The sequence below is a fragment of the Petaurus breviceps genome, unplaced genomic scaffold (assembly GCF_028583685.1).
Source record: "Petaurus breviceps papuanus isolate PSGF00001 unplaced genomic scaffold, PetGlider_PUasm1.0 90822, whole genome shotgun sequence".
Classification (NCBI taxonomy): domain Eukaryota; kingdom Metazoa; phylum Chordata; class Mammalia; order Diprotodontia; family Petauridae; genus Petaurus; species Petaurus breviceps.
In genome coordinates this window covers 12,861,859-12,886,861 of record NW_027187351.1, presented here as the reverse complement: position 1 = coordinate 12,886,861, position 25,003 = coordinate 12,861,859, and the positions used below count along the sequence as shown (strand labels likewise).

Genomic DNA, 25,003 nt, shown 5'->3' with positions numbered 1-25,003 from the left:
CCTTCCTTCCTTCCTTCCTTCCTTCCTTCCTTCCTTCCTTCCTTTTTCTGCTGGATATCTAATCATTACCAAATATCTTCCTGATTTTACCCCTGAGCGATTGTGTCTCTGCCACTTTTCCCTATTTCTAATCCAGTTCATCTTCAGCCATACAGATAGCTTCTGTGTCAGCTAATGTTGTTATAGTTAACAAATCTTTTAGCCAGTAAGAGGTGTGGGAGGTGGAATAAAAGGACTCTTGTTTCTTTTAGTCTGTTCTTTTAGCTAACAGCTATGAAATATTTCACCTCAACCAGGTTGCACCAGAAGTTGCAGCTCCCCAAACTTGATCACATTCCTCCCTGGGTCTTACTACAGATTTTGGATTTCTTTCTCTGCCACAGTACCTTCTTGCCCAGCACCCCTCCTCCATCCTGCTTTTCAGCTCCCTTTTATATATTGTCTTCCCCTATTAGATGTAAGCTCTTTGATGGCAGGAATTGTATCTTTTTAAAAAAATTTCTATTTGTATTCACAAGGCTTAGCTCAGGGCCTAGTAGTAGTAAGTGCTTAATAATTATTTTTGACTTGCCATTTACTCTTTAAAAGGTTTTCTCCTCTATTAGCTTCTCTGATTTCTTCAGTTTAACTCTTGTCTGATTTATGGTTAGAAAAAAAATTAGTTCTTAGTTCCTTGACTTGGCTCTATTTTTTCAAATGGAAAAGGAATTAAGTAAAGCTGTGTTCTCCTTCACCCCCACCCCATCATGCTGTACTTTTCCATGCAAATCACTAAGGCTGAGCTGGTTTCAATTGCTATCCTTCACTCTAAACCCAAGCATCAAGAAATGGTCCTTCTCTGGTCTCTCTCTATTACTGCTTCACACTCACAAATGTTTCAATACATCAAAGCTTGTATGAAAAATTTTAAATGAATATGAAGATTAGCTTCTTTTTAACTGCCAATAAAATAAAACATGCCCTAAAACAAACCCAACAGTATCTCCAAAAAACCCCAAGCCTATTATTAAACCCCATTATTCCATTTTTATGACACATTAAGTACTCTTTATTAGGCTCTCAAATGTGAACAGTTGGTACTACAAGTAATAAGCTCAGTCTCTATGCTATGGACTAGAGGTTTGCATTTTATCATTCACATCAGGGACACACCCATGCAAAACATACTGATTCATGTTATGGGAATCTGTGACACCAAGATATTACGTATTTATTTATATTTTGTAAAATGCTTAGTATGGGTTTGTTTTTGCCTTATAGGACATCTTCAATGAATTTAGAAAAGAGAATACAGAAATAGCATGCTTTTGCACATACGAAAGGATGAACTAGTTTCTGTGGAGAAAATACATAAGAGGCACCATTCATACATGCCCATTTTATCATTTAAATATTTTATAGTAGCCAAAACAAAAAAAGAAGGGAGATTGCTGAGCTAGTATGAAACCAGTTACTTTGTTTTGTCTCACTAAAATATTTGAAATCTGTAAAACATTATCAAATGACCTTCACAGAAAAAACTTTCAGATACTCATAATCTAACTATGATGGATATTGTGATTTAATATTTTCAAAACACTTTGAATTAGATTGTATGGCTATCATTGCCCCCCTTTTTAGGACAACAAGAGAATGGATTTGGAGTTAGAAGGGACAACAACAATAAAAGTTTGATTAATGGCCTCTCCTAGGCACTGAGGATACAAAGACAAAAACAAACATCCCTGACCTCAAGGAGATTACATCATATTGGAGAAATAGCATCTTTATAGAAAAATTAAGTATTATATATATTCACAATATATACATGCATATAATATACACACAAATGGGAAAGGATGAATAAATATTTATTAAATATCTATTATATGCTGTAATATAATGCCAAGGAAAGGCAACTTCCCAAGGTTCAGAATACCAGCATAGGTGCTCTCCATTTTATTCAGTGACCAACCAAGAACAGAGAAGGTCAAAACATGACATCATTCAAAATACAGCATTTACTAAGTGTGATTAAATAATCTCCAAGCACTACCCCACCCCAGGACCTTCCAATCATTCAATCAATTACAAAGTCCCTGTTCTAAATACTACTCTACCCCTAGGCTGTACCTTCATTTAGTCCACCACAAAGTCCCTCTTCTCAAATGGAGATTAGTTTCCAAACATAAGTAAAGTACCTTCATTTGTTCAATCACAGAGCACAGAAAGGTCAAAAGTTCCCCACCCCTGGATCTCAATTGAATCTACCCCAGAGTTACATCAAGTTTAAACACAGCACTTAATACCCAAATGGAGGTCTTTTCTTCATCTTGACATGAGGCAAGTTCTCAACAATCTTAGTTCCTGGGGAGACAAGGCTTAGCAAGGCCACAAGATATATTGCCAGTCCCTTCATTAATTCATCCTCTGTCTGTAGAACAGTCCTAGAACCCCTGAAAACATTAGCAAAGCCCTCTCCCAGGATTTCTGTAAACATACAACAAGAAAATCCTTCTTCAGGGCTTCTGAACCAACAGAAAGGTTCCCAGACCCCTGCAACAACAGCACTGTCCTTCACCAGTGGACAGTATTCATTCTGTCTGCAGGACAGTCTCCAGACCCCTGCAACAACAGCACTGTCCTTCTCCAGTGGACAGTATTCACTCTCTGTCTGCAGGACAGTCTCAGGGCTTCTTAGCAAACAGCCAGGTTCCAGGACTTCTTCAACAAAAGGACTGTCTTTCACCAGTGGACAAATCTGGCAAAACAACATCAAAACAGACAGACAAAGTACCAGCAAAACAGCCATGTCTCCTCAGTCCTTGGCAGCTCAGGGGACAGGTCTCAAAAGTCCAGGGCAATTCAAAGCGGCCACCAGCAATTCTCTTAGTCTCTCTCTCTCCACGAGGTGCTGCTTCCAAAAAAAAAAGTTCTTCTGCCTCTCACTTGTCTCTCCAAATCTACGTCACCAGCTCCTCCCAGTTCGTGTCTCTCTTTTCAAGTCAACAAGTCCATCCCACAGGTGGGATTAACAAGCTCTGGGTTTTAACACAATCAATTTGAAAAACTAAGCCAATACAGGGGAATCTTTAAATGCCATTACTATCATATATGCCAGGTGCCATGTTATTTTTAAATTATTAGTTCATTTGATCTTCACAATAATCCTATTAGGTATGAGCTATTATGATGTCCATTTTACACTTCAAGAAACTGAGGCAAAGATGTTACAACAAAACTTGGAAAGGATCATATAGCTAATAAGTGTCTGGGGCTGCATTTGAATTCAGGTCTTCCTGAATCCAAGTCTAGCTCTCTATCCACTGGGGCACCTAGCTGTCACAAAAAGCTTGTCCAATAATAATGCATGCTGTAGATAGACAAGAAAAATGGACAAAAATACAAATAAACAGAAGACAAAACTAATTTCCCAGAGTTGAAAAGGAGGAAGTACCTGAATTGTGTGCAGTTAATAGCACAGCTTGCATAACAGTAAAGACCCATCTTTTCAATACAAACATTTTAATGGTGGGGAGAGCTAGAACACTATTTATTAACTTTGAAGATTTAAAGATCAGCATCACATCCAGAGCAATTAGTAAGTGCTTGATAACTGTGAATGGGTTTTAACATATAACCAATGAGAGACTCTGAAGAACTAGATTAGAGGATAACATCAAAGAATTATATGACAGAAAAGGGTGATAGGCTAGACACATAGAAAGATTATTGAATGACAGATGGTTTGTGATCTACTGGTACACTCACGATGTTGAGAGAAAGCAGTGAAAGCCACTAACAAATTGGGTGGTTAGCAAATTGCAGACATTTGGGAAACATGAAAGAGAATCCCATAGTATATCCCATAGTAGAGGAAAGAATGGGCTATGTTCTGAATGTGCTGAATGGATATGATTACAGACCAGTGTGAGAATATACACATAAATTTCTGGGGAGAAGGTATTAGCAATGAAGGGATCAGGATATTATTTTTATAAGAGGTGCTATCAGTACTGAGATTTAAAGGAAGTTAAGAGATTCTGGAGATGAATGGGAGTTAAAAAGTGCATTCCAAGCTTGGGGGATAACCTATGCAAAAGCATGGGACTAGAACAAATGCGTATGCAGGAAAACATAACTCTACCAGCTTGAGACCCAGTAATCAACAAGCATTTATGAAATGCTTATTCTGTTTTAGGCACTGTGATAAATGCTGAAATACAGAAAAGGACAAAACATAGTACTGTCCTTAAGGAGTTCCTATTCTAATGGGGAAATCAGAAGCTGATAAATTTGCTCCAATTCACAAAACTAAACAATTCAACTCTTCTGATCTCAGATCCACTCCTTTTTCCACTATGTTGTGTGGGTCTACTGTGGATTATGAATAATTTCAGTATTACTTAGAATCTATTGCCTCCATTCTGAGATAATGAGTAGCCTAGGAATGATTCACTAAATTTGTTAAAAAACACTAATGATACCACAATAATATATGTTTGTGTATGTATGTATGTATATGTGTGCATGTGTCTGTGTATAGTTCTCATATTGGTCAAACTCTACTATTCCATGATTATGGATCCTGATCCACCATGATACCATAATTTCAACCTCCTGTCTATAACTTTCATGGTCATGAATCCTGACCTACCACATTGAATGTTTCCTGTAAGTCATAAGGATAATAGAGAGATAATACACTGGTATAAATCAGCATAAATCCAACACCATGACTATAGAAGAAAAATAACTGTATACTTTTATATTATACCAAATTGACATGGTCACATGATCTTCACATATAAAGGACAATGCAATTTCAGATGAACAATAAGTAGACAAAATGGTAATTATATCCACATTCAATTCAACCCTTGCCATTTAATTAGCTGAGAGATGTTGGATAAATAACTTCACTTCTCTGGGACTCAGTTTCCTCATCTGCAAAATGAAGCATATAATCCTTAAAGTTCCTTCCAGGATTATGAGTCTAAAATCTGACCCTCCCCCCCCCCAAAAAAAATATAGTGTCTATGATTACTTTCAGTGATTGGAAATTGAGTTTCTTTACCCTTGAAACCTCTTTTTAATAAATGGTCAACCTAAATAAAAGTCCTTTAGGACAATATAAGTTGCATTCACATTCATCAGTGTCCTATCCACTGTCCTTTATTGTTCCTGATAAGAGATGATGCTCTGGATCCCTGAATAAACAGACAAAATGGGGGGGGAGGATAAATATTTATAGAGCACCTGTTATGTGTCAGGCATTGTGCTGGGCACTTTCTAAATATTATCTCATTTGATCAGATAGTTCACAAAATGTTATAAAAGCAGTAAACAGAAAAGGCAAAGTAATAAATGGCTTTAGGCCCAAGCCTCAATTTCCTTTAGACCCATCCTGATTTCCTTTAGCCCAGGACTAAAATGTTTATTTACTTGTTGAGTCTTCACTTACTCCACATTTGCTTGCTTTTTCTTTAGATTCAATTTCCTTCTACACAAGGAAGAGATTTAAAATAATTGTCAAATGGCACAGTTAAATTCATTACCCAATTCCCTAAAGGTTATGGAAACTATGGCCTCTGGCTCTGCTGACTTTTATATTTTTACTTAATATATAGTTACTTTTCCAAGTATTCCCTCTTGGATCCCTCATGAACAGCCTTTATTGGCAAGGGTTTGATTACTTTCTAATTCTTTATCTTACATTTTCCCAATTAAAGGTTAATTTTTAAGTAAAGAAAAAGCAATTTTGAGTCACAAATATTTTTGGTTCTGCCCCAAACAAGGACTTGCTGTGAACTTTTGGAAATCACTTTGTAATATATTGGTAAAAACAAAAATGTACATAAAATCTTATGATTAGATACATGCATATGCATGCAAATATATATCAGACATGTTATGCACATATGCATTGTATAATACATGTATGTATGTATAGTCATTCTATATGTATATATGCATGAATAAATGCATATGTAAAAATATTTAATGTTACTATGTACATAATATGATTATACACACAATGTGTACATAATCACACATGCATTCCATATTTGTGTATTATGAACATGTGAAAATATATGTACAAACAAATATACACAAACAATGCATAAATACAATCATACATATAGATACAAATACACACATATATACATGTTTATGTGTGCACATATATATGCACACACATATATACATACACATATCTATATCTATATCTCTATCTATTTATAAAGAGTTAACCCTTTCACATCATCACAGGAGGCATGGCACCTCCACAATAGGGAAAATCCATGGAAAATTTTTTTGGCTCTCCCTTCATACAAGAAAAGAAGTCTGAATTATTATGGTATTAGAAGATAAATATGTTTATATTATCAAAAATATACATATATTTCATGTATTTCTGAGTTTCTAAACTCTTTCTATGTCATCTACTGGCTTTCACATGTCCTCTACATCTTCCAAATAACTCATTTCTAATTCCCATTTAATTTCTTATGTCGACCCAACATATATCAAAACCATGATGGGGAAAGTCTCACTGTGGAAGGGATAAGTGTGTGTGTGTGTGTGTGTGTGTGTGTGTGTGGTGTGCCTGATGATTTCATTCTCTACACCACTTGTAGAGAATTCCCAATAAGGAAACTACCTCATCAACATAGATACTGACAATGGTTTTGCAATTTACAATCCCAGAGAGTTGCCTTGGACATTAAGAGGTTTAGTGACTTGACCAGTATCACATAGCCAGCAGGCTTCAAAGGCAGGACTTAGATTCATGCTTCCTGATTCTGAAATGCTAATGCTATCCATCAAACACCCACACATATGTTTTTGTCATTATAAATATAGTCTAAATCTATGGTTTCCTTTGTATTAGGAATCCATGATGTGGGAACTTTCTTCAGTACAGACTGGCAAATTGTTTGCAGCTCATAGTTTTTAGTTGCCTGCATCACTGAAAATTTAAGTGGCTTGTCCATGATAGCATAATCTCTCTGTCTCTCTCTTTCTCTCCTTCCTACCTTTCCCTTTCTCCCTTTCCACCCCAAGGTTATTTTCTTTGGGCTACTGAAAGGGCATACTTCATTTCACAATTGATAAATGGTCAAAGGATACAAATTATCAAATTTCAGAGGAACAAAGACAAATTATCAATAGCCATATAAAAGTGCTCTCAATCACTTATAATTAGAAAAATACAAATCAAAACAACTGTGAGACACCACCACACACCCATCATATTGACTAAAAAAGAAAAATTACAAAGGTTGGAGGGGTTATTGGAAAAGAGATATCTTAATGTATTATTGGTGGAGCTGTTCAGTCATGCTGGAAAGCAATTTGGAAGCATTCCCTAAAAGTTATTCAATTGTGCATATCCTTTGATCTAGTAATACCTCTATCAAGTCTATACCCTAAGGAAATTAAAAAGGAGAAACAAAAGAATCCATATGTTCAAAAATACTTATAGCAGCTCCTTTTTGTGGTGGAAAAAAAAAAGAAGACTAAAGGGAGTTCAATTAATTGGGTCATGACTGAAAATATCATGGCATATGAATGTGATGAAATGCTATTATAGTGTAATAAATGATGAAAGGATAGTTTTGGAAAAACTTGGGAAGACCTGATAATTTGATACAAATGAGCAGAATCAGGAGAACAGTAATTGCGATATTGTAAAGAGAATCAAATTTTAAAGATTTCGAAACTCTGATCAATTAGAAAAATAACTAATGAGTGGGAGAGAGAGAATCTGGAAGTGAAAATAAAATAAAATGTAATTTTTTAAAGAGACATGATTGGGATATAGTGACAAAGTATAATTTATTCCTAAATTAGGAAGTAGTGTAAATATATGCAATGTGACTACAACAGTTTTAATAATCCTCTCAGAAAACATTCAAACACAAGCATAACAAATTTTCAAATCGTCATGGATTTTCCCTTCTACATAACTTTTCAATGTGTAGACTGTACTTCTTTCCTCTTCCACTTCTTAATATATTTTACAAGCCACCTTACAAACTTGAATCTCTGTCTCTACATTTTTTTTCAGATTGAAGAAAATAAAAAATAATTTCATTTAATACACATTTTACTTAGGATACACAGTATGGTAAGTATAATATAAAAAAGAAAACTTGACTATGACATACTTTACCTAATCTTCAAATATATTGGACCCTGAACTCATAATAATGAAGATCAAAATGTTTGCTTTTATTGAAAGAAAATTGGGAATGTTTGAGTGTCTCTACTCTACCATAGAATTCCCAACTTGAAGCTTCAGTTTTTCACCATTCCTCACAGCAAAGGATACTGTGTCATGAACAGTAACAAAAAATCAACAATAAAGTAAGAGAACCACTATACTAACCAATGAAAAAATGAATTGTGGTTAATTTTCTTCTAATTGAAACAATTAAGCTAACTCTTAGTTACACCACTTCCTTTTTCCAATATGTACACAAATTTTTTCTTGCCTCCCAGACTTGACAACATGCCTAAGAAGATTTAACCATTTCACCTCTGAAACTCCAGCCCTTAAGACTCACTATCCTGATTGGTGAGTGCCATACCTGGCCACTACATCTAAGAAGATAAAGCTTCATTTTATTTTCCAAGTGTTTTGGGCCTTGCCAAATGTATTATTGCAACATGAATTCTATCCATTGTCCCTTACCGGACCTTTGCAGTTCTGAAACCATAATGAAATCAGTACTATCTTTATTATTCAAAAGTGTGTGTCAATCTACTCCCTAATGTTTTCACTCATGATCCCTATAACTTTCCAAATCAAAATATTCCTCCCTTAATTATATTGAAGTAGAGCTATTCATGGTTCTTTAACTTTAAAGAAAAGCATACAAGCAAAAGAACATTCCCTCACAATTTGACTCTTATTTTAAGATTTAGTTTAATTTGTAGAGTCATTGTTTTGACAGTAAAATAAAAGATATCTAATATTTCCTTTCATTCTCCCCATGGCAGATAGCAACTTCTTTTTATATGTTATTGCCTTCAGCTAAAGATGAATTCTTTGAGCACAGTGACTGTATTCACTTTCGTATTTGTATCCAAAACACTTAGTACTTTTCTTTGGTGTAAGTAAGGACTTCATAAATGCTTTTCCATTCATTCTTATGATGTAGGAATTAACAGCAAGCTCATTAGCGCTGAAGTTAGCCAATTCTTTTGCTTTTTGGAAATGGGAACATGTGCTTTTCTTTAATCTCATCCTAACTACTCAGCACCGGAGGGGCTACATTGATTAGGGATAGGGGCTGAAGAGATGGGTGGAACACTTCCATAGCATTCTCAGCAGATCATCATTAAGTCATGCTGAAGCCAAGTAGAGAGAGAGTTGGTGAGCAACTTTTTGTTCACAAATGATTGCAAACTCATTGCAGCTTCTGAGGCTGAGATGAAATAGAAAGTGGATCAGTTCTCTGTCACTTGGGCTAATTTTAGCCTGACAATTAACAGCAAGAACACATAGGTTCTCCCCCAATAAACACCACACTATCTATACATGGAACCATTGGCTACAGAAAATGGAGAAATTTTGAATGGTGTGAATAAGTTCACCTACTTTGGCAGTATACTTTCCAAGGATGTACATATAGATGAAGAGGTAGACACAAACATTACCAGAACTAGCTCAGTGTTTGGAATACTCTGAAGGAAAATGTGGGAGAGAAGAGATATTAGACTGACTACCAAACAGAAGGTCTTCAGATACATTGTACTAACTTCATCACTGTATGCTTGTGAAACCTAGACAGTTGGCCAGCACCATGCAGGAAAATGAATCACTTCCAGCTGAATTGTTTTAGGAAGATCCTGAAAATCATCTGGCAAGAAAAGGTACTGGACACTAAGATCCTTTTTTCAGTTAAACTGCCAAACATTCAAACTCTACTACAGAGAGTGCAACTCTAATGGGATAACCACATTGTTTGAATGGTAAATGTATGTTTTGCTAAAAGACTACTTTACTGAGATTCACACAAGGCAAGTATTCACATGGTGGTCAGAAGAAGCAATACAAGGAAAATATTAAAGTCTTTCTGAAAAGCTTTATGAAACATGAAAGACACTGGAATAGGACCATCCAACATGGTGTGCCTGCATCAAAGAAGGTGCTATGTTCTATGAGCAAAGCAGAATTGCAATAGCTCAAAAGAAAAGTGAGATGAGGAAATTTAAAGATATCTTCACTCCACATGTTCATATGGATTATTTGTGCCCAACTTGTGGTAGCACCTTCTAAGTTCATATTGGACTGATCAGTCAAATCAGGTACACTGTACCTTAATCCAAATGTAGTGATTCCACTTTAGTCCTCCTCAAACATGAGGTACAACAAACTATGAGGAACTGTGTTATGAGTTTAGGGTTTTGGTTTTTTTTGGTTTGTTTTTCTTTAAACATTAGCTCTTAGTGCTTCAAGATGATCAAGACATTCATTTCATTCATTCAAATAATTAGATGTAAATAACATGAGGAAACATACTCAAAGCACTGGATTTTATTAGTTAATTAATGGAATTAACTAATGGGAAGAGAGGTATGTGATTTCACTGGGGTAAAAGATTCTGAGTAGGTAAATGCCATCTGCTGATTTTGATTGAAAACTTAAAGTCTTAGAGGAATATCTGGCGATAATAAAAGGTTAAGTCTTACCCCTGTGTGGTGTTTAGGAAGGACTAGTACCTCTGGTATGAGGACCTGCAAAGCTTTTTTCAGAGACACCTTTGGTGTCCACCTATTACCTAACTCTCACTTGTGGTTCCAAGTAGCTGTAGCATGTGCAGCAGCCACATCCCAGTAAAACTATCTCAGCAGATAGGCTAAACCGGGTCGAGGGTAATCAACAATTCTCAAAATAATCAGTTGACTCAGGAGGATGTTTACCCCAAGTATATGAAGACTTCTCTTGGTGGATAACAGCAATTTGCTTCAATAGCCTTTAAGGCAACAGAAGAAAGTGCTGTGCAGCACTCAGAGCTTATTCAATCATCGAAGATGCCAGGTCATCCACTGCATCCTGGGCCATCACCAGTCATTGTGACTTTTTTCCTGTCTTTGGACTTCAGTGATTCTTAAAGAGAGAATGAAGCTGATGACTTGTCTGACTCTGCCTCACTTAATTCCAATTTATATGTTAGTCAGGACATCACTCATTTGTGATGTCATTGGTCCTCTTCATCCTCATAAGCACCACCATGTTTTTCTCTAGCTGATTTCCCTGGTTACTTCAACATGGACACAACTTTGAACTATTTATTTGGGCAATCTCATAGCAGCTGTTTACTCCTTAAAGATAAGGGTGAAAATAAGATCAAGTGGTAGGAAGCCCAATGTTCTCAAGTTAAATAATTTGTTTCATTCTCCTGTCAACTGATAAAAATCTGATGAGTGTCTTATGCACTAATGAATATTTAATTTTTTTAATTAGGGGAAGATTATTGTGATGATGAAGAAGTTGGAGAGAGAGAAAAGTGGAGGAAGAAAAAATGGATAAGGAAGAAAAACATGAACTTGGACAATTTACTTTAGGACCAATAATCATATAATAGATCTCTTTGGGTTAATATAATTGGGTGCAATATACTATAATCTGGTGCTTCTTGCTAGGAAAATCAATTCAAAAATGTAGAAAAAGTTGCCTTTAGAGTCCATGACTCAAATCCCACTGTTGATATTTACTGTCTTTTTTTTACCTAGATCAGATCATTTGTCTTCCCTCAACTTCAGCTTCCACACTCCAAATTAGAGGATTGAACTAGATGGCTTTTGGTACCTCTTCCAGGTCTTACTCTATTGATCCTGTGATCCATTAATATATGAAACATTTGGATTTTGAGAACTGAGGTACAAAGGTAGAGTACTTTGAAAAAAAATGAGTAAATCTGAGAACTTGTTGAGTTAACTGAAGTTAAGTCAATGAAATGGAAGGTGAAGGTACTTTATCTGCATAGAGTATACCCCGTAGTTAATAAAGTCAAGAGAGATAGAGTTTTCAGGTATTGATAATTTATATATTAATTAAACTAGCCAATAATCAATAAATTGATGGTCAGTGGTTTCTCTAGGTAAGCAAAGACACCAAGGGAGACTCCAAAAACACCTTGAATCAGGGGTGTTCCTTCTGATAGAGAATTCCCCTGGAAAGCAAAATTCCACCCTGATTGGTAAACATTTAATGAGGAGGTATCTAGGAAATCTTCAATTCCTTCTGCTCAGAATATGGTTTGATTCAGTAATCTCAAGGCATCTGGAAAGGGGAAATCATTTCCATCAGGTCCTCTCTGGCTAGTGTTTTCCTTTGTAACCTTAGGGTCATCCAAAATTCTAATTTAGGGGTTCAAGGGCAGGATTTCCTTTCCCCATGGAAAGAATTCATCCAGACTGGATTCTATTTATACTATAAATAGAAATCAAACTTCCTAGTTGGGAGGGGTCCCTCCCAGACAGAACTGGAATGCTCCTGACATTCTTTAGGAGGGGAGAGGCTTCTCTCTAATTCAATTTTTTTTTACAGAGAAGGGAATATTACATATTATTATTAATAACCAAATGATTATTAATGGTACAGCATTAAAATTAATTTCTCTCAACCCTATCACCTGTATGTCAAACTATGTTCGTCTCTAGCTGATTTCTCTGGTTATTTGAACATGGAAGCAACTCTAAACCATATGTTTATGAAATCTGTTTACTCCATAAATGTATGGAGAAAAGTAAAATCAATTGATAGAAACTCTGATGTCTTAACACAAACACATTTTGTTTATACCATGATTGACTAGGCTTTCTTTTTGTTTATTTAGCATTATATATGGATACTGTTTGGGGTTTCTGGGAATCTGAAAATGTCAGGGTACAGGACGTGGTCTGCCTGGAAAGAATTCATATACTCCACCCTTCTTCCAGTCAAAGTGGCAAGGTTTATTGTAATGCCAATAGGAGTGGGGCAGATTCTTAGGGAATCTGGGACTTAATGAGGATGAGACTGATGTTAATATGCAAAATGGGTAGTAAAGGAATCTGGATGGAATTAAGAAATGGTAAGTAGTCTGTAGTGGGCCAGGTGCAATAGTGAAAGGAATAAAGTAGTCTAAGGTGGGCCATGAATGACAGTGAAAGACTAATTAAGTGGTCTAGGTGGGTTGGGATGGGTCAAATGCCTTGGGCAGGGGTACCAGTCATCTGAGCTACTGAAAGGTATGGGAAAATTCAGGGACTGAGTTGCTTTCAGAGACATGGTCTTTACCTTTTAGGGTCTAGGTACCATCACTTCATCAATATGACCTAAGTAACATTATAAATAAACTAAATTCAGTTGTTAAAAGAATTCTTTTTTTTTTCCCTCACCTATACTTTTTGTTTAGCTTAAATTCATTTTTTATTTTTAATTTGTGGAATAAAACAAGCATTTCCATATGTATCAGCAAGCACTCCAGTGTCCCCAGGATGTCTGCCAACACAGGTTCTTAGATCTGCTTTGATAAAGGAAAGCAACTCAAAATGGGTTAACAAGCTTACTTTAATCAGTCAAATATGTATCGTTTACCTAGTTCAGGGGAAAAAGGTCAGAAAAACTTCAGAATATACAGACAGAATTATCAAGACAGAGAAACAGATCAAGTAGATGGTTTCCAAACTGTCCAACCATTACATCTATACCAAATCAACATCTGGGTTTCATCAACATCTGGGTTTTTCAAAGCCAAAGGGCTCTCAACAACGGCTTCCCAGAGTCTCATCTGATCAAATCACAGAACACTTCTCAAAGTGAGCCCCAAAACAAAGCTTCAAATCAGGGTTTATATAGCCTTCTCCTGGCTCAGAGAATGTAACAACCTTATTGACCCACTGACCAATCAAAAAATATCTACTGAAAAACAAGCCTCCCACCCCAGGCTCCAGGTACACTTTAGCCTAGGGGCAGGGAAGATCTTAAAAATTTACATTCCCATTACACCATAGCACAGTATTTTTTTAAAGGTGATAGCACATGAATCTGCAAATCTACTATGTATAACTTCTTATGATTTCAATTATCATCTCAACAAAAAGTCAAATCCAGGTGCATCTTTAAAAAAAAAAACCTAATTCTTAAACTTATTTTTTTTCCCCCATAACTAAAATCACTATCACAAACTAACTGTCTGAGGTTCCACTCAGCAAAACTTTATTCCTGGACTCCACTCTTGTGTAACAGTTTGATTAGTTGATCAACTAAAGTCATTAGAATATAGTGCTAATAAGGCAATAATCACATGTTCACTTAAACAAGTTAGCCCCACTCTACTCCAAGGGCATAGACAGCCGCCTTACCTGCTATCACAAATGGGTTCTATAGAACATTAATGGACACAAGTTATTTTCCAAGATAGATTAATGTAGATCCTCTATTCCAGTCCTGGAAAGACAAATCAAAGCAGTTCCCACTGAAAAATAGAATATAAATTCCTTAATAGCATGAATTGTTTCTTTTTGTTGTTGTTTTTGTGTCCTTAGCATCTGACATATGGCCTGGTAGATAGCAAGCAGTTATTAAATTTTATTAATTGACAGATCAACTTAATATATAAAGGAGTCAAGGAAGTGTTAAACAAAATAATAATAAGAGATGGGTTTTAATTTCAGCACTTCTACTGAACAGCAATGACCTTAAATTTAATATGTAACTGAGATTATTATTTTATGCCAATAAATGTGTTTTTTTCTTATTTTGGCACTAATGATCTCATTTTCATTACATCTACACCCTTTAAAATCTTTATTTTCCTTCAAGGTTCAGCACAGGTGTTATCTCCACTTTTTTTCATCCCAGATTACCATCACCTAATATCCCAGTATTAACGATTTTTCCCTCCTCATGTTGCCTTGTTTTTACTTAACCATCTGCATATTGTATGCCCTCCCTCAACACAGAATGTAAGCTCCTTGAAGTGAAGAACTTATTTTTTTCCTCTTATCCTAATACCTAATATAGGGTAGGTATTTGATAAATGTCTGTTGTTGAATCCAATAAAACTTCAGAACTTCAGAGTCATCTTGGACTCCTCCCCTTACCTGGCCCTCGGTCAGCAGCTAATTCTGTTATTTTAGCCTTTGTTCTTCCTCTAGAATATATCCCTCTCCTTCTATTTTCATGGTCATCATTCTGTGCTCTATCACCTAAATTATTACAATAGCCTCTTAATAGGTCTTCCTCCATCTGTTCAAAGCCATCCTATAAACCTAGGCCAGATTAATCTGCCTAAAATAAAATATTCATAATGTCCCTCCCCCTCACAAAACAAAGAAACAAAAAAACTTTCATGGACCTCCATTGCATAAGACAATATTCATGGTCTTTCACATATGGGATCTAGCATAATCTTATTTCCCTCTAGTCTTTGAATTCCATGCTCCATTCACATTGTTAACACCAGTGAAGAACCTCAGGCTATACTTTATTTTCCATTTGTACTTTTGCCTTTACCTTTTCCCATAATTAACTTCAATATTCTCTTATGATCTATTTCCTCCTGTAAGACTTTTCCCATGAGGGAGGCTAGGTGGCACAGTGAATAGAGCACCAGCCCTAGAGTCAAGAGGACCTGAGTTCAAACCCAGCTTCAGACACTTAACACATACACACACACAAATAAACTAGCCATGTGACCTTGGGCAAGTCACTTAACCCCAATTGTCCTCCAAAAAACAAAAAGCAAAAAAAAAAAAGGACTTTTCCCACTGCACTGTCCCACAGAGATCTCTCTCATCAATCTATTTATCCATCAATCAAAAATAACTTATTAAATTTAGGCAGTGTGGAATATGAGGGAGACACTGGCACAGAACCACTCAGTATGATGAGGCTGGAACCGAACTCAGGTCTTCCTGACTCCGGGGCCAGAGCTTTACTCACCTAGCCTCCCCAGGATGAGGTGATTCTAAACAAGTAAAATGGGTAATAAAAGGAAGATAACACAGGTGGGGGTGGAGTGCTGGTAATATTGGAATCTTGCTCTCTTCTGGGTTGAAAAGGAAACAACATATACATCTGAAAAGATTTAGAAGTCTTCTGAACTTCAGGTAATAAAATAGGGGAATAAGGTGAAGGAGAGTCTTTTAGAACTGTTATATCCATTAAGATTGGGGGGGGGTGCAAAGAGTTAAAGAAGGGATTTTCACAGAGGTTGCTAAAATAAAGAATAAGAGGGTAAGGGAAGAAAATAAGTTAAAATATGGTGAAAAGAGACTGAGAAGGAAAATAGTGGGTAAAAATAAGATGGATGGAAATTCACAAAGACTAATTATAATTTGAATGTGAATCAGAAAAAAATAACAAAATTCTTTTGGAAGAACAAAAAGTCAAGAATATCAAAGGAAATAATGAAAGAAATATAAAAGGAATTTTAGCAGTGCCAGATATTAAACTGTTAAAAAAAAGTTAGTAATTATCAAAACTATCTGATTCTGGCTAAGAAATAGAAGGGTAGATCAATGGAATAGAATAGACATACAATTAATGTCAGCAAGCAAATATAATATTCTTATACATGACAAGTGCAAAAGCTAAAGCTTTTAGGATAAGAATACATTATTTGGTAAGAAAAAAATTGTTGATTAAACTGGAAAGCAGTATGGCAGAAACTAGGCATAGATCAATATCTTACATCATTTATAAAGATAAGGTAAAAATAGATACATGACCTAAATATATTCTTATTTACCATATCTATAAAATACTATATATATTTATGTAATTGTTAAATATAGAAATATATTTGTAAAATAATTTATAATTACTCTTTCTGTATAAATATATTCACACATATACGAAAATATTTATAGTATCACTTTTTACAATAGCAAAGAAGTGGTGATAAAATATATGCCCATCAACTGGAAAATGATTTAAATAAGTTGTAGTATATGAACATAATGGGATATTATTCTATTGTAAGAAACAATTAATTAAAAAAAAAGATCTATAAAATACCATGAGAAGACTTGAAAGAACCAATGAAAAGTAAAAAGGATGTCTCCTTCCTTCTTTGCAGAGCTCTGATTATGGAACATTGAATATTATGTCAGCTGTTTTTTCCATTCTGTTAGTAAGCTTTGCTCAATTTTTACCCTTTTTAATTATTTTTTGTAAGAGATAACAAACACTTTTGTAGAGGACGAAAGAGATACGCTGGGAAATATGGGTGACATAAAATCAAAGGATAGAGAGAGAAGAGAAAGAAATTATCTATAAACATTGTCAATGAAGAAGTGAAATTATCCTAATTTGAAGAGAAAGGGGGTGTTTACTTAGAAAACTCCAGAGAATAACCAAAAAAATTAGTTAGACAATGATTTCAGTGACATAGCAATACAAAAGAAAAACGAAATTCAATTGTATTTATATGTTGCAATAATAGAATCTAAAAGGAAATAACAGAGAAGAAAATTTCATTCAAAATAGCCAGAAAATAAAGCATCTGAAAAATCAGACTACTTGAGATACCCTCAAGATTTATATAAGCACAGTTACAAAGTATCCTTTTGAAAATTAAAAATGGCAAATGATTGCAGAGACATTCACTGGTAGTGGTTGAGCTGCACAATTATAATAACAATGTCAATATTACCTAAATTAATTAATAAATTTATTGCTGTGTACCAATCAAACTACCAAATGGGTACTTAATAGATCTAGATAATATTATTATATTATGTTATATTATAATTACAAAATTTAATGTAACAAAAGGTGATGATGACAAAGCATTTTTTAAAAGCATGAAGGATTTTCAGATCTCAAATAATACAATAAATTGGGAATCATCAAAACTTTTTGATACTTGCTTAAAAACACAAAAACAAATCAATGAATAAAATAATTAAATAAGATTTAGATGCAATGGAATCCAATAATCCAGTGTTTGATTAACAAGAATGTAAACTAATGGAGAAAGAACTACCTATATAATAGGAACTGCTGGCAACCCTTGAAAATTTGGGTGGGGGCGTGGATATCAAATTTGTCCAGCATTTTACACCACATACCAAAATAAGTTAAAAATTAATATGTAGGCAAGCCTGCCCTGGGCCTGGACTCTGCATGCCAGCCCTCCCTCCTCCCCTTCCTCCTTTCCCTTCCTTCTTTCCCTCCCTCCTTTCTCTCCTTTCACTCCTTCCTTCATCCCTCCCTCCCCTCCTCCCCTTCCCCCACAGGTGTATGGGAGTGAAGGACAGAAAAGGTCACACCAAGGAGGTGGCTGCAGTGGCAGTGATGGCCTCTCAGGTGGAATGAATCTTCCTTGTTGAATGTCTCCTGGTTACCACCTGTGAAGAACTATTTTCCCAATAGTGGACACCACTCTGTGTCAATATAGCATATTTCATGGCCAATTCAGGGATTGTAAAGCTTTCTGATATCCTGAAGGGAGGCAGTGGTTGCTTTATCAGAAAACTTGATGTCACAAGCCACAATGGTATAGTCTCTGTGACTACCATTTAGATGAATTAAGTCAAGCTATAGCAGATTCTCTTCAATCAAATCACTACAAAGAGGTATATTCAGTTTTTTTTTTTTTAAAAGAAGCTGAATTAGACATGAATGAAGTGTTAGATAGAAATATGCTGGCCTTTGGGGGAAAAAATGGACATCAGTTAGTAGATTACAAAAGCAGGCTATGGAATTGGAATCAAAGTTAAATGAAGCAAAGGAAGAATTTACATCAGGTGGACCTCTTGGTCAGAAATGAGACCCAAAAGAATGGATTCCTTGACCTCCAGAAAAGTACTCATTGAGTGGACATAGGAGTGTGGTCACCCATGTAATTTTCCACCCAGTTTTCAGTGTTATGGTCTCTGCTTCTGAGGATGCTACAATAAATGTGTGAGATTATAAAACTGGAGATTTTGAACGAACCTTTAAGAGACACAGAAACTCTGTGCAGGACATTTTCTTTGACCACAGAAGAAAGCTTTTGGGTTCTTGTTCTCCTGATATGACCATTAAACTAAGGGATTTCCAGGGTTTTGAGCGCATTAGAAACTTGCATGGACATGATCACAATGTCTCTTCAGTAGCTATCATGCCTAATGGAGATCAAATAGTATCAGCCTCCAGGGACAAAACTATAAAAATGTGGGAAGTACAAACTGACTACTGACTACTGTGTGAAGACTTTCATAGGATGCGGAAAATGGGTAAGCATGGTGCAACCAAATCAAGATGGCACCTTAATTGCCAGCTGTTTTAATGACCAGACCAGTACATGTTTGGGTAGTAGCCAAGAAGGAATGCAAGGCTGAGCTCCCACAACATGAGTATGTGGTTGAATATATTTCCTGGGCCCCAGAAAGCTCTTATTCCTCTATCTCTGAAGTTACAGGATCTAAGAACAAAAAAAAGTAGCAGACCTGGGCCTATCTTGCTGTCTGGATCCACAGACAAGACCATTAAGATGTGAGACATTATAAGGCATGTGCCTTATGACCTTTGTGGGCCATGAAAATTAGGTACATGGAGTTTTCCATTCTAGAGGAAAATTTCTTTTGAGTTGCACTGATGATAAGACCCTTTGTGTGGGGAACTATAAAAACAAATAATACATAAAGACGCTCAACATGCATAAATACTTTGTTACCTCTTTGGATTTCCATAAGACAGCACCATATGTGGTTACTGGAAGTGAAGATTAAACCATAAAAGTGTGGGAGTGCAGTTGATTGATTCACATTTGATGACTCCCCCTCCCTTTTCTGGATGCACTTAGATACCATGGTTACCCTCATTGAACTCTGTTTAATTAAATATCGTCCTTTCATGTAAGAAAAATCCAATATGTAATCTAAATATACACTATCTTATAGCAAAAACAGAAAAAAAATGATGACAGTTTAGTGGACTTTTCATATCTTTAGCTAAGTGGGGAATTCTTTAAAATGACAAAAGATAAAAGAGGTAATTTTTGTTACAATAAAATCAAACATTTTTGCTTAAACACAATAAATGCAACAAAAATAGGAAGACAGGCTATTAATTGCAGGGGGGAAATTATTTGTACCAAATATTTTTAAATAGGTCTGTTATAAAACATACATAGAGAATTGTGAAGACCAAAAATTATTCCCCAATAAAAAAGCAGTTAAAAGATACGAACAAGAAATTCTCAAGAGATTTGCATTCCACTAAAAACCATATGAATAATTGTTCTAAATTACTAATAATAAGATAAATGCAAATCAAAACTACTCTTAGATTTTACTTCATACATAGGAAATTGACAAAGATGAAAAGAGATTGGAATAATTCATGTTGAATAGACTACAGAAATGTGGGTACAATAATACAATGCTAGTAGAATTGTGAATTAGCTCAATCATTCTGGAAAACAAATTGAAATTATTGGTCCATGTCCTTTGACATGTAGGAATGACCCTTGGCTCTTATTCCTCCTCTATTTGGAGGTATAGTACACTTCAGATAATATTTAATATATACCACCATAAAACCCATCCATACATTTACACAACTGAAGTAGACATACCTACCTTACATACTCAAATAGTAGAATTATTTAGGGAAAGGGAAAATCCATCAGCACTTGGTGTATTCATCTACCAAAGTGTCAGCCCTTAAATCATATTGTGAGCTCCTTGAAATCAGTATTTTTTTTCTTTATCTTTTGTATACCTCTGAGAATACAGGATAGATAATCAATACATATTTGTTCACAAAGACATTTAAATGAAGAAAATTTTAGAAAGTCTAGGGAACCATAAGCATTTTTTAAAATAACATTTTGAAATCAAGGGCTAAACATCCCATATGACTAAAGTTCCCTCAGGATTTTCTCTCCTGTGAAGACAATATAAAAATAACTTAAACGTGTAGTGATAATAGTTATAAAAACATAGTCATATTCATTATCTCATTTGATCCTCAAAATAGCCCTGAGAGATAGATTCAAGGATGGATGTTTCAAGTATTATCATCTTCATTTTGCAGATGAAGAAACTGAGGCCCAGAGAAAGAGATTAAACAGCTGTGAAAATAACAGTCAAGATCCAAATTCAAGTGCTCTTCTCAACCTATCTGCTGAAAAATCTTTAGAAATTTTGTACATCATAATATGACTAAATCTGAACTCCTTAATTTTTCATTGAATGCCCTAAAATAAGCAGGGAACATGCATCTGTCAAAATGACAGCTTGGCTATGAACTTCAAATAAAAATGGTGCTCTCCTGATTTTTCTAACATTTCAGACATTCACTCACCCAAGTCTGGGATGCAAAGTAGCTCATTCATATTTTAATTCCACTAAGGAGAATATAAATGCAATCGAAAACTTCCTATATAGTTGGTCCATGAATTTACAACAGCAGTTGCATAATTTATAAGTTGATGGGACATATTTCCAAAACACCCAGGCATGAGTGATGAAACAATGTGTCATAGTTCAGTAACTGAATATCAAATGTAGCTACAGGGGCTGATTTCTAAATCATTGAACTTGTAATGAATATATAGGTGAGCCTTCTAGGGTGGTACAAATGCAAATGATTAAGCAAGCAATATATTTTTCCACTAACAGGAGATTTTAGTGGCACATTCAACCTGGGCTTGGTATAGATAAAAAGACATAATGCAATTGAATTTTCTGATATAGAAAGTTGGATTTTTATTCTAATTTTACATAATTCTGATTACCCTGATCACTCCAATAATGCTTTTAACATGGCCTAAGGATATGTGCAAATGTAATGGTAATGTAATCTTACCCCTTTGTATTGGCAAGTAAGCAGGTACTTAGCACTTAGGAATTGATCAAGCCTCAGTGAAAAAAACAGAAGGTATGAACCCCTGTTCCTGACATCAGAAGGGGTTGGCTGAAACAGGAAGTAGCTAATGCTGTGTATATAAGAAAAGCCCCAGAGACACACAGTCAGAATTTCTTGGGACAAGAATCTGGATGCAGAGCAGCTACAGAAGAGAAAATTTGAGAACTGAGCCAGAATTTCCTGAGAACTTGTGGTGGTACAGCTTCTTTTGAACAGGAGCCCTCCCCCCCCCCTCAAGCTGGATAAGGTGATTCTGATTTTTTGAACTAGCTGCAGAAGACTGAAGAAGCATGACCAGGATGCAGGCACTTTGTCTGTTTGTGGTTTGATTGAGCCCTGAATTGCCAGGAGCAGAAATTGTGAAGGATTTGAGATGGACTGGACCCTGTGAACTTCAGTGTGCAACAGGACCTACCCAGAGAGCTGGACAAAGAACTGGGAGTTGTCTGCCATTGAGCCCAGGTGAGAGTCTGGTGAATCCTGGTAGAATCTGGGATCATGGAAGGGGATCCAGGGAATTTGAGAGCTGGCCCCAAGTCAAGATGAAAAGACCTCTCTGTGGGTACTGAGTAATGATGAAATTGTAATTTAATAGTGACCTAGGGATGTAGGTTTGTGTATTTTCTAATGACTGTATTTAGTGATTAATGATACTTAGCAATTGATTTCTGAATAAGTGACTGATAGAGTTAACTTAGTGTTCCCCATGAGTGGAAGACTTTGACTATTGTACTTTGAGATGATTGTTCTTTGTTCTAAATATTGTGACCACTTTGATGAAAACTATGTGGCCATTTTAATGATGAGCTGTTGTGAATACTATATTGTAATTTTCTGTGATAAGCTATAATATTGTGAATGCTACACCTTGATTTTCTGTGAATGTTTTGCTCTGATTTGTTATGGAATAAATAGAGTGCTCACTATACTGTGTAAGCAGAATCTTAAAAGCTGTTCACAGTAGCATTCTTCTTGAAAGCTGTTCGTGCATGGCATTACAGCACATATCTTTGGCATTTTAATCCCCTTAAGATTTGCCTCCGACCTATATTTCCAATATAATCTTATAACAGTATTGGTCAGATAAGTGATATTCCAGTCACTATATTGGTCTACTTGACCTCTCTGTATATGAGAGCCCATCTCTTACCTATGTTCTTTTGCACAGATTGCCCCTTATTCCTAGAATATTCACCCTCTGTAATGGCAAGAAAAATGGTACTAAACTCCTTGTTTCAGCTATTCAAGTGTCTTTGAGCCTCTCCTGTGATTATATAAAGTCTTTGTTAGAAACAAAACAAAGCCCACAGTTAGAGTAACTTGCCAAAGACCAGAATAGGAAGGACATAAGAGGAAGGGGTGGAGCAGGAAGGAGCTGATAATATAAAAGCTCAAGCACAAGTTGGGACTGAGCAGAACTGGGAGGAAGGATGCCTGTGGTGCCTGCACTTTATCTCTCTGTGTTGATGTTACTTTTCAGATCTGTCTGCTGATAGAGGATCTTACTGTTGTTACCAAAGCCCTGAGACCTTACTGCTTGTTCAGAAGTCCTGAAAAAGGACTTTCCTGCTGTCTCTTTACAGAAGTCCTGAAGGAGGGTTTTACTGATGTTTTCAGAGGTCATGGGACTTTACTGATGATTTGTGTTGATTTCTCAGACAGAGGCCCTTTCTGTCAGTCTCTGTTGATCTCACCAGCAGAAAGTGAATTGATGATGGTGCTGGTAATGTGTATGAATTTTATTGTGACTCTGCTAAGCTTGATGTATGGAATTAGGCCTGGAGTTGGGCTGGGAGTTGGACCAGGAGCTGAGAGCTGCCTACCTATGAATGTAGGTGACAGTTGGGTGAATTCAGGCAAGAGCTGGGAGCATGGAAGAGTAACTATGGAGTTTGGGAGCATAGGTTTGAAAGACTTAAGAATTCTGTTCAATGTAATGGTTAACCATGGTCCCAGTGGACTAATGATGAAGTATGCTGCTTACCTAAACAGAAAGATGATGAACTGAAGGTACAGAATGAGACACATATTTTGAACATGGTCAATGTTAGAATTTATTGCTTGACTATGCAAATACAGAACTGGGTTTAGAAGCTGTAAAGCCAAGCAGAAGCAGCTTTCCAGAGGACTGCTCTTGTGAATAGCTTTAAGGTTCTGATCACATAGTATAGTAAACTCTCTATTCAGCAGTAAACTAAAGCAAAACATTCACAGAAAGCAAAGTATAGCATTCAAAATGATAGTAACAACTTATCACTAAAGTGGTCACATCATTTTAAACAAAAGATATCATTGAGTAAATCCTTAACTCAATCCACCTTAAGGGACACAAAGTACAAAGGTCAAAGTTTTCCCACCCCTAGGTCACATTGTCTTAATATCTCAATCAAAAAGTCTTCTTACTTCTTGATTGGAGATTAGTTTCCAATCATCCTTGACTCAATGATCCTTAAGGGGTACAAGGGACAAAGTACAAAGTTCTCCCACCCCTAGTCCACAGCAAATCATGATCTTCTCAGTGAGCACTAAGAATCCAAGGAGAGGTCTTTTCATCTTGGCTTGAGGCTGGATCCTAAATTCCATGGTTCCTCTTCCATGAAGAGTTTGAATGTATTGATTGAACATGGGTCCCTACTATGATTTATTCATTCAACACTTGCTGAATAGCTACAATAGTAAGAGATAACACTTATATAGAATGTCCCTTAAGTTTTAGTGCAGTTTTAAGCCTTAATAGTTTAAATCACCTAAAATGGCATTAAGATGTTGGGGATAAAGGGCAGCTAAGTGGCACAGTGAGTAGAGCACCGGCCCTGGAGTCAGGAGGACCTGAGTTCAAATCCGGCCTCAGACACTTAATACAAAAACTAGCCATGGGATATTGGGCAGGTCACTTAACTCAAACTGCCCTCCAAAAAGCAAATAAAAAAAAAAGATGTTGGGATATCCTGTCTAGTTTTTTATAGTGTGCAAAGTGCTTTACATTTTATGTCATTTTATCCACGTAATAACCATGTGAGGTAGATACTATTATCCTCATTTTATTGATGAGAAAACTGAGACCCAGTTTTAAAAATTGTTGTTACATGCAACTGAGAAATGAGATATTCAGGCCCTGGGGTATAGAAATCCATCTTGCCCTACAAGAAAGTAAGGTGG

At 35.9% G+C, this 25,003-nt stretch overlaps 1 pseudogene; it reads left to right on the top strand.

The window, feature by feature from the left end:
* Nucleotides 1–13,033: 13,033 nt before the first annotated feature.
* On the top strand, nucleotides 13,034–19,728 carry LOC138148080 (platelet-activating factor acetylhydrolase IB subunit beta-like; annotated as a pseudogene).
* The last annotated feature ends 5,275 nt before the right edge of the window (nucleotides 19,729–25,003 follow it).